The sequence below is a fragment of the Manacus candei genome, unplaced genomic scaffold (assembly GCF_025592945.1).
Source record: "Manacus candei isolate 608988 ecotype Guabito, Panama unplaced genomic scaffold, ASM2559294v1 h1tg000064l, whole genome shotgun sequence".
In the NCBI taxonomy this organism is placed as follows: Eukaryota; Metazoa; Chordata; class Aves; order Passeriformes; family Pipridae; genus Manacus; species Manacus candei.
This window is the reverse complement of record NW_026138112.1, coordinates 3,252,152-3,260,042: the sequence shown is the minus strand read 5'-3', so window position 1 is coordinate 3,260,042 and position 7,891 is coordinate 3,252,152.

Sequence of the window (7,891 nt, the reverse complement as noted above, 5' to 3'; positions counted from 1 at the left end):
CACTGTCAGCTGGGGCTGTGTGGGCTCAGGCAGGCAGAGACCTCCAGCAGAACCAGCCTGCAAAGCCCAGCCACAGGGGCTGCACACGCAGCTAATGAGGCCATTGGTGCCAGAGAGCAGAGGGAAGAAGGAACAGCACAGACACTTCCAGTTACTCCAACAGAAAAGCACTTGTTCCCTCCCTACCTAACTGGACAACACCTTCCTCACTCCTCCATCCTGTATTTTACCTCAGCCTCTGACCACAAACCCCAGGTAAGCATCCTGGTATGCTCCAGATGGGAATATGCCGAGCACTGAGGCTGCCACAAGCTTCCCTCATTCCAGTCTGAATAACTAGTAATCATTTTGTTGAGGTAAGGATGCAAAAAGCAGCTGGAAGCACAGGCTTGTCTGATCTATTTTTTATTTCACATACTTCAAAACCTGTCAAGGCCCTTCTCTTCTGCACTGCCAAGGCTCTTTTATCAACTTATAATTCATCACAGGCACTTGGAAGATAAAGGAGTTTGCACTGTTTGGGGCAGGCTGACAGGCTCCTTAGTGGACAGCTGCTGACAAAGATGTCAAAAATATAAATTGTTTCATCTTAAGAAAACAAACAAGAGAGGATTAAACATTGCCTTTAGAGAGATCATCTGTCCCACACCAGATGATGTTTCACAGCCCAGAAGAGGCAATGATGTCTCAGTACAAACTCTTACCACTACAGCACCCTGACAGTGCAGCAGGTGTAGGAGCCTTCCAGGGCAGCTGGCAGGAAGCCCAGTTACCCCGGCGCTGCACAGTTGGGGACCATTATCCATGGACAAGAGAATCTGTTTTGCAGTTTACTGGCATTTGAGTGCTCTCAAAATAGATACAGTAGCTGGCTTAAGGCTGCCAAGAGGTAGTGCACAGAACAGAATAGGCCGGAACACTCTTAGCTGAGGCCAGTGCTCTGGGAAGCCATGACCGCATCTTGATTCTGCTTTGAGACACCAAGTACTCGATTGTGAACCCCTTCTGTTCCTCTCAAATTTGAGAGTATTCCAGTTCAGTGATGCTGATTCAAAACCAGAATAGCCACAAAACACAATAACCACACAGGAACTCTTCCTCAGCAGCAGAAGAGCTCAGAGGAAAGTCAGCTTTTCTTCCATGTGCATTCTCCTTTTCCCAAAGCTGGGCACTCCCCCTGCTGCCTCCAAACTGGCCTCAAAAGCAAGGGAACCAAAAAACATTGAAATTTCCTTCTACAGCATCAGGGTCATTCTGCTTGCGTGCAGGGTGTGTCACAAGGGTGGAGGAGAGAGACTTCCCTGCTTACTGACCAGCCAGTTCCTCTGCTTCTGGGAGGGCTATTGCTCCCAGTCCATTTTCGTTTCAATCTGCCCCGTGTTGGATACAATGATTGGAGGCATTTGGAAAGCTATCAAAAACTACATGGGCCCTATTCAATCTGTGTAACTCCCCTGAAGCACATGGGGTTTCAACGAGCACAAATGTGGCACAGAAAAGGGAGAAAAAGGCCCTTTCCCAAACAGCAGCAGCAGCTGCCTTTGGGTCTTCATGTCAGACTTCTGAGGGGAGCTTTGCTCTTGATCCCCTGAAATCTTTTGGTTTGCAGAGCCAACAGTTTGACGTGTGCACCTTTGTCTGAACTCTGCTGCAACTGAAAAACTGAGTAAGTCAGAACCAAACTGCTCATTCTAGCAACAGTTCTTTGGGATTTGTGTTTTTCAGAAACTGCAAGTGAAAGAGAGCGAAATGAAGGGCACCAAAGGAACAACTTTGACATGTAACAAGATAGCCAGAGAAAAGAGCCCAAAGTGTCTCCAGGTCCCCTTGCCTGGATCTCAGCTTGGACTAGCCCATCCCTCAGCTCCAGTCTGAATTGGAGTGTTTTAGAGTGTCACTGGCAGCCCCCAAACCTCCTGCTAACACAGCATGAAGACAGCAGGACCCATTGGCCATTTTGGGTTTTGCATCACTAATGCCTGTGCTGTTGCTGTCCCTGATCAATATTGTTTAGCTCCCACAATTGCATCTGAACTGGCGGCACTCACTAACTTTTTCCTGATTTTGGCTGGTTTTGGAAGACTGCAAAGAGAGTCCCTTATGGTAACACGCAAAGAACCCTCTTTAAAGCAGGGGAAGGCAATGTCTGGCCCCTACCTGCCCTTCCTGTTGCCCTCACTAAGCAGACATTAGGCCAAGCCAGACAAATGCAATCCCTGCCCACCAACCTCAGGACAGAAGCCGTCTCACCATCCTTGGCCAGATGCTCTGGAGCTGAGTGTCCCCTGGGCTCCCACCAGCAGGAAGGCAGGATGCACCTCCAGAACTCCTTTCTGAGGTGCCCAGTTCACACCTTGGGAGCCCATGCCCAGGGGCTGCAGGGCTGCCATGAGGGGAGGGAGAACTCCTGCAGCAGGTCCCACAATGGCCCTGCTGCAGGCACTGCTGAGCACAGCTCCCAGGCTGCTGGCACCGTTGGGAAAACATACCTAGGACAGGGCAAAACACCACAGAGCAGTGAGGGGAAAAAGTGTGAGAAGCAGCTCCACAACACCAAGGCCAGGGGAGGAGGAGGAGGAGGAGGAGGAAGATGTGCTGCAGGCACCAGAGCAGAGTCCCCTGCAGCCCATGGGGTGACCATGTGGAGCAGGGGAACGGTGTGAGGAGGAAGGAGCAGCAGAGACAACCTGCCATGGACTGACCACAATCCCACTTCCCAGTGCCATGGGGAGGGGAGGCAGAGGAGTTGGGGATGAAGGAGTGAAACTGAGCCTGGGAGAAGGAGGAGGTGGGAAGGTGTCTTTAATTTGTCTTTGTTACTCACTAGCCAAACCTATTTTAACTAGCAATAAATTAATTCTCCCCCAGTAGGTCTGTTTTGTCCAGTACAGTAATTGCTAAGTGATCTCCCTGTCTATGTCTGGGCTCACCGGGATTTTAATCTTAGTTTCCCTCCCTGTCTTGTTGAGGAGGGGAGTGAGAGCAGTGAGGTGGGTGCCCTGCATCTGTTTGGGGAGACCTTCACAAGGTAAAATGGTGGAAGCCATCACTGGCATTGGGATTCAGAGACAGAGAGCCAAGAGGTAAAGCAGGACTTGGGATCAGGGTGCTGAAACTAAGGAAAGCTAAAGCTGCTGCTAGGATCATCCCCAGTATAACCCTTAGGCTGGGGAATCAGTGTGTCCCATAGCATTAGTGTCAGCCTAAGGACAGGACTGTGTTACAAAAGGAGGGGTTTGAAACACACAGTAAAAGTAAGGCTCAAATGAGGCAGCAGAGGTGATGTGAGGGCTGTTACATGGACTCTCTCAATAGCCTCTAGCCAGAGGCTTCAGCATGTCCCATGGTATAAATCTCTGCCTAGGTTTAGGATTAGACTTCATGTATTCAGAGTCAAATTCTGACATGAAAAACCCCTAATGAGTTCCCTAGAGCTTCATCTGCTTTTCTCCATGTCAAATTTGGATCATTAACTGGGGAAAAAAAACACGTTTGTAGCAAAAAGACAAAACAAAGACAGCAGATCCTAACAAATGTCAAGAGCAAAGGAAGAAGCAACATTTTCTCTATGTGCAGTCACTCCTTCTTTTCCCAAACCACAGCACTCCCCGCTCCTGTATCCAAACTGCCCTCAAAAGCGAGAGGTGAAAATGACTGCAGGCAAATGACACTCCTGTCTGGTTCCAAGGATGCATCTGATGTACACTTTGATATAGTGTTCTTCAAAGAGGAACAACATTGACTTATGGCTGAGCTTTGCAAAAAAAAAGGCTTGCTGTGGAGCTGTTTCAGAGACATGAGACTCATGCAGAAAGGAGCTCATTCAATTGTGAAGCAACAAACAGCAACATCTTTTTGTTATAGAAAAGTCTCCACACTCCGGTTCTGCTTCTCAGCTGGATATTTTGTCAGGGGAAAAAACCTTATTCACCCTACAGTTTACTTGAAATTTTTGGAGACTAAGGCAACCAAAAGTGCCACCATATGGATCAAGGCATTACCACATTCTCAGCTTCACAGCATGTTTGCTGAGGGTCATCAGCTGCAGTGTTCCAAAACCTCTCCCAGGCTGTGGGCTCATAACAGTTACGGCCTGACTTGTGCCTCTGATGGGGGGGACTGCCAGCTTCCTAAAAAGCCCAAATGCTTTTTAGCATTTAGCCTGGACAGCTCCTACTTATAGGCAACAAATATATTGTTGTTTATAGATGTGAATTGCACTCAACACATTTGAAATTGGAATACAAAGCCAATGCACGTTTGTGTTGCAGAGGTCTGTTCTCTTCTGCCAAGTAGGATGGAGAGAACTCTACCCTGAAAACAGAACCAAACCTCCTGAAAGGGGGATTATAAATAAGCCTAATCCTCTAATCATCACCTTCAGCTACACCTGGGCAGAGCGATATGCAAAGCAACCAAGATAATTTGATCAGTAATTTATCTCCCTCATATTCTTACAAGGAAAGTAGAACGATTATCCTGTCAAGCAGCTTACCTGTAAACCTCCAGAAGAGAGGCAGAGACAGCATCTCTTCTCCAGACTTGCAGTCTCGTGTCTTTCCTCGAAAGCACTTCTCCATAAAGCCAGTTTTCACTTTTACCTATAGCAAGAAAATATGTTTGCCAGAAGCACAGGATTCCACTGCAGGATCTCACCTGCAGCTCCTGTAAACTTACAGTTAAAATTCACTTATTTTCCAGAAGGTAAGGATGAAATTACAGGAGGAATTAAGGAAGGAGGATGGAAACAAATCAAAGTAGCACAGATTTAGCAGTCCTTACTGGACTGATTGATGTTTGTTGGAGGAGAACAGAGAAATCAGAAAAGAAGGTACAAAATAGATGTAATAGAAAACACAAAATTGCACTTTTGTGGATGCCACTGAGGGACTTGGAGCAAAGCAGCCTGAATATCCAAAGAACTACCCACTCTAATACACCACCATGAAGTGGGTTAGTGCTCAACTGATGTGCTCAGGAGACTGATGCAGATGACAATGCTCAGAGACCATCGCTTCTGGGATGATCCAGCACTTAGAGCACTCACTGGGCCTCAGGAGACTTTGTCTCTGAGCTCCAGGGACACCGTTAGGCCAGTCATTAAGGATAAGTATATTGGAAAATACTGAGGTGCCTAACTCACTCGTTTCAGCAGTAGCTGTGGGCCCAAGCCTGTCTTCAAATCCTGGTCTGAGTCTCTCCTTGGCTCAGACTCCATCCCCCTTTATGAAATGCAAGGTGACAATGTCTTTATATCCTGTAATGGTTTTGTAAAGAAAAACACATGGAAGTGACAGTCGGGCTCTTTCCATCATGGAACCACGAACACAGTGAAGGGACAGTCCCACATAACACACCACGTCCCTGCAAATCCAGGCATTCCCATTGCCTTCCCTCTGAATCACAGGCCAGTGCTGTTGATAAACCTGCTGGGTGCTCTGTCCCACTCACTCCCTGTTAACATTTTAGGCACTGGGGGACAAAATGCAAGGAGTTTTGCCTCACAGGCAATGGTTTGCTCTGGAGTAGATGTACCAACATCACTGAGCTGGATTTAGGGCAAACCCCCAACTACACACAGCAGATTTTGAGTCCCTAGGCAAGGGAAAATGAAGAACAAATTAAATGTTCACTGCAAGCAGTTCACCAAACAAAAGAACAATAATAGTGTTTTTCTGTGATTCTTTTCATTTCTCCCAGCATAACTACACATCTTCTGGATACAATCTGTTTCTTTGCCAGGGCTTCAGCATTCTTCCCTGAATTAATGATGCTGGAAAATCTCCACTTTTCATAGACTCTGATAGTCTCTGCTGAGCAGCAGAAGGCTGCACAATACTTGCTTATGCAATGACTGGTCCTGTGCCAGGAATAATAGCCTGTCTACTAGGAACAAACAACTCACACACAAACCCAAAATACTTTTCTCATTAAATGTCTGAATTAGGTGGCATAAAAAACACTCCAAACCTACTACTCATACTGCACACTAATGTCAGCCTCCACAATGAGTTAAATAATCCCACACCCTATTCTTTGAGGAACAGTTAGCATGAGCAGGGCAGGGTGGCACTTCCTTATTCATCACCTTCAAAGTACTCTTGACCCTATCAAGAACTATTATTACAGGTCCAGGCAACAACAGGACATCCAAAGCAGTTAAAATGCAGCTTGATCTGGAAAGTGCCTTTGTCAGGATGGCAACATCAAAGAACCTTTCCTCCATTTTGACCCTCAGCTGAGAAATAAACAACTAAATCATTGACACTTTCTCATTGGCCTCAGAATTCCACCCACTGCTTCCTTACCAAATCATTGCACCACTGGGATGTCAGCCTTCCATCCTTGCTCACCTTGTACTGGCAAGAGGAAATAGGACACTTCTGTTTTACAAGAAAACTCACTGTGAAGCTCAAGTGGCAAAGAGATACAGACTGGACAGTTATGCTGACAAGTAGTACTAGAAACTCACATTTCCTACTCCATTCTGCCCTTCCAGAAGAGGCAGAGGTTTTCTGAAGGGCATTGAAAAATGAACTAAAGAAAAGTACAGCTTAGGATCAAATATAAGTTAGAAACACCTGGAGAGAAGCACTGCACATGTAGGGGATGAAAGCACCTGATCAGTGAGGAAAGGTCCTACAGTTCTGTGCAAAGCAATTTTTTCAGCTGATACCTTCTCTAACCATTTACCTCTTCTCTGCTGTTATTCCCTGGTTTTGAACCAGAACACAAGTTTGGTTTTGACTCTGGAAGACTGGACGAAACTACCTGCACTTCTCCACACACCATTTTGCATGGCTGCAGTGTAGGTTGGCTGTGCCACAGGAGTCCTTCAAAGGCATCTACACTGATGTTATCGAAGGGGCAAGTTCATGACAAAGCTCTAGGCCAGTACTTGTCTCTCTCTGTTAAAAACAGGAAGCTACAGAGAGCCCTGGACCCACTGAACAGGAAGAGATTTACAAGCCCACACACAAAGGCAATGGCAAAGAATGAAAAGAAATGCTGCAATCTGTGACAAAAAAAAAAGGGTGGCAAACAAGTGCAGATGTTAAAAACAGACAGCTGCATCTCTCCCTGGTATCCACTGTCCCAGAGAACAGATTGCTTAAGTTACTGAAGTGAGGAATCTACACAAACTGCCTAAGTGCACATACCCAATTATCCAAGTACCAAGGAAACAAACAGCATCAACAGCTGGAATAACCCAGCTGTGCACAAAGCCAGCACTCTGGGAACACTGAAGAAGAAAGAAAATAAGCGGAGTACTTTCATGCTAGAGTTTGTAATAGCACTGAGTTTACGGGTTTTATAGCAGGGACCACATTTCTTGCATTTTTTCCCTCCAGAGGGTTCTGGTTTCTCGAGCTTCATTCTCTTCCCGACAGAGCCATCTAGTGGGTGAGACCTCGTTTGTCAGGAGGAAATTTTGATTTATCACACTCTAAGTGTAACACACACATCGCAGGAAGGACCTTCAAAGAAGCCTGTAACAAACTACTGTTCCAGTTAGTCTAGCTAGAAATTGTAATACATTTGTCTTGGCGGGGACTTAAATTCCTACCAGTGTGAAATTTAAAAAATTCTAACACTAAATTCACAGTATCTTTCTGAACAGTTTGTCCCAGACTCAGCCTCAACCTGAAGTCATAGAGCAAAGCCTTTTGTTTATGCAAAATCCAGTATTTTCTTCAAAGCTGATATGGATTAGAGATGTTACATGTTTTAAATAAAGCTTAAAAGCTAAGGCAAAAAAAGTTTTCAGAAAAACTCTTCTGGTTGGGAAAAAAGTTTTAAATAAAGTTTCCTTGCTGTGTGTTCAGTGGACAGTCACAAATACAGAGGGTGATATAGCAGCATCTCTGTTACTCTCTGAAACAGTTGCTCT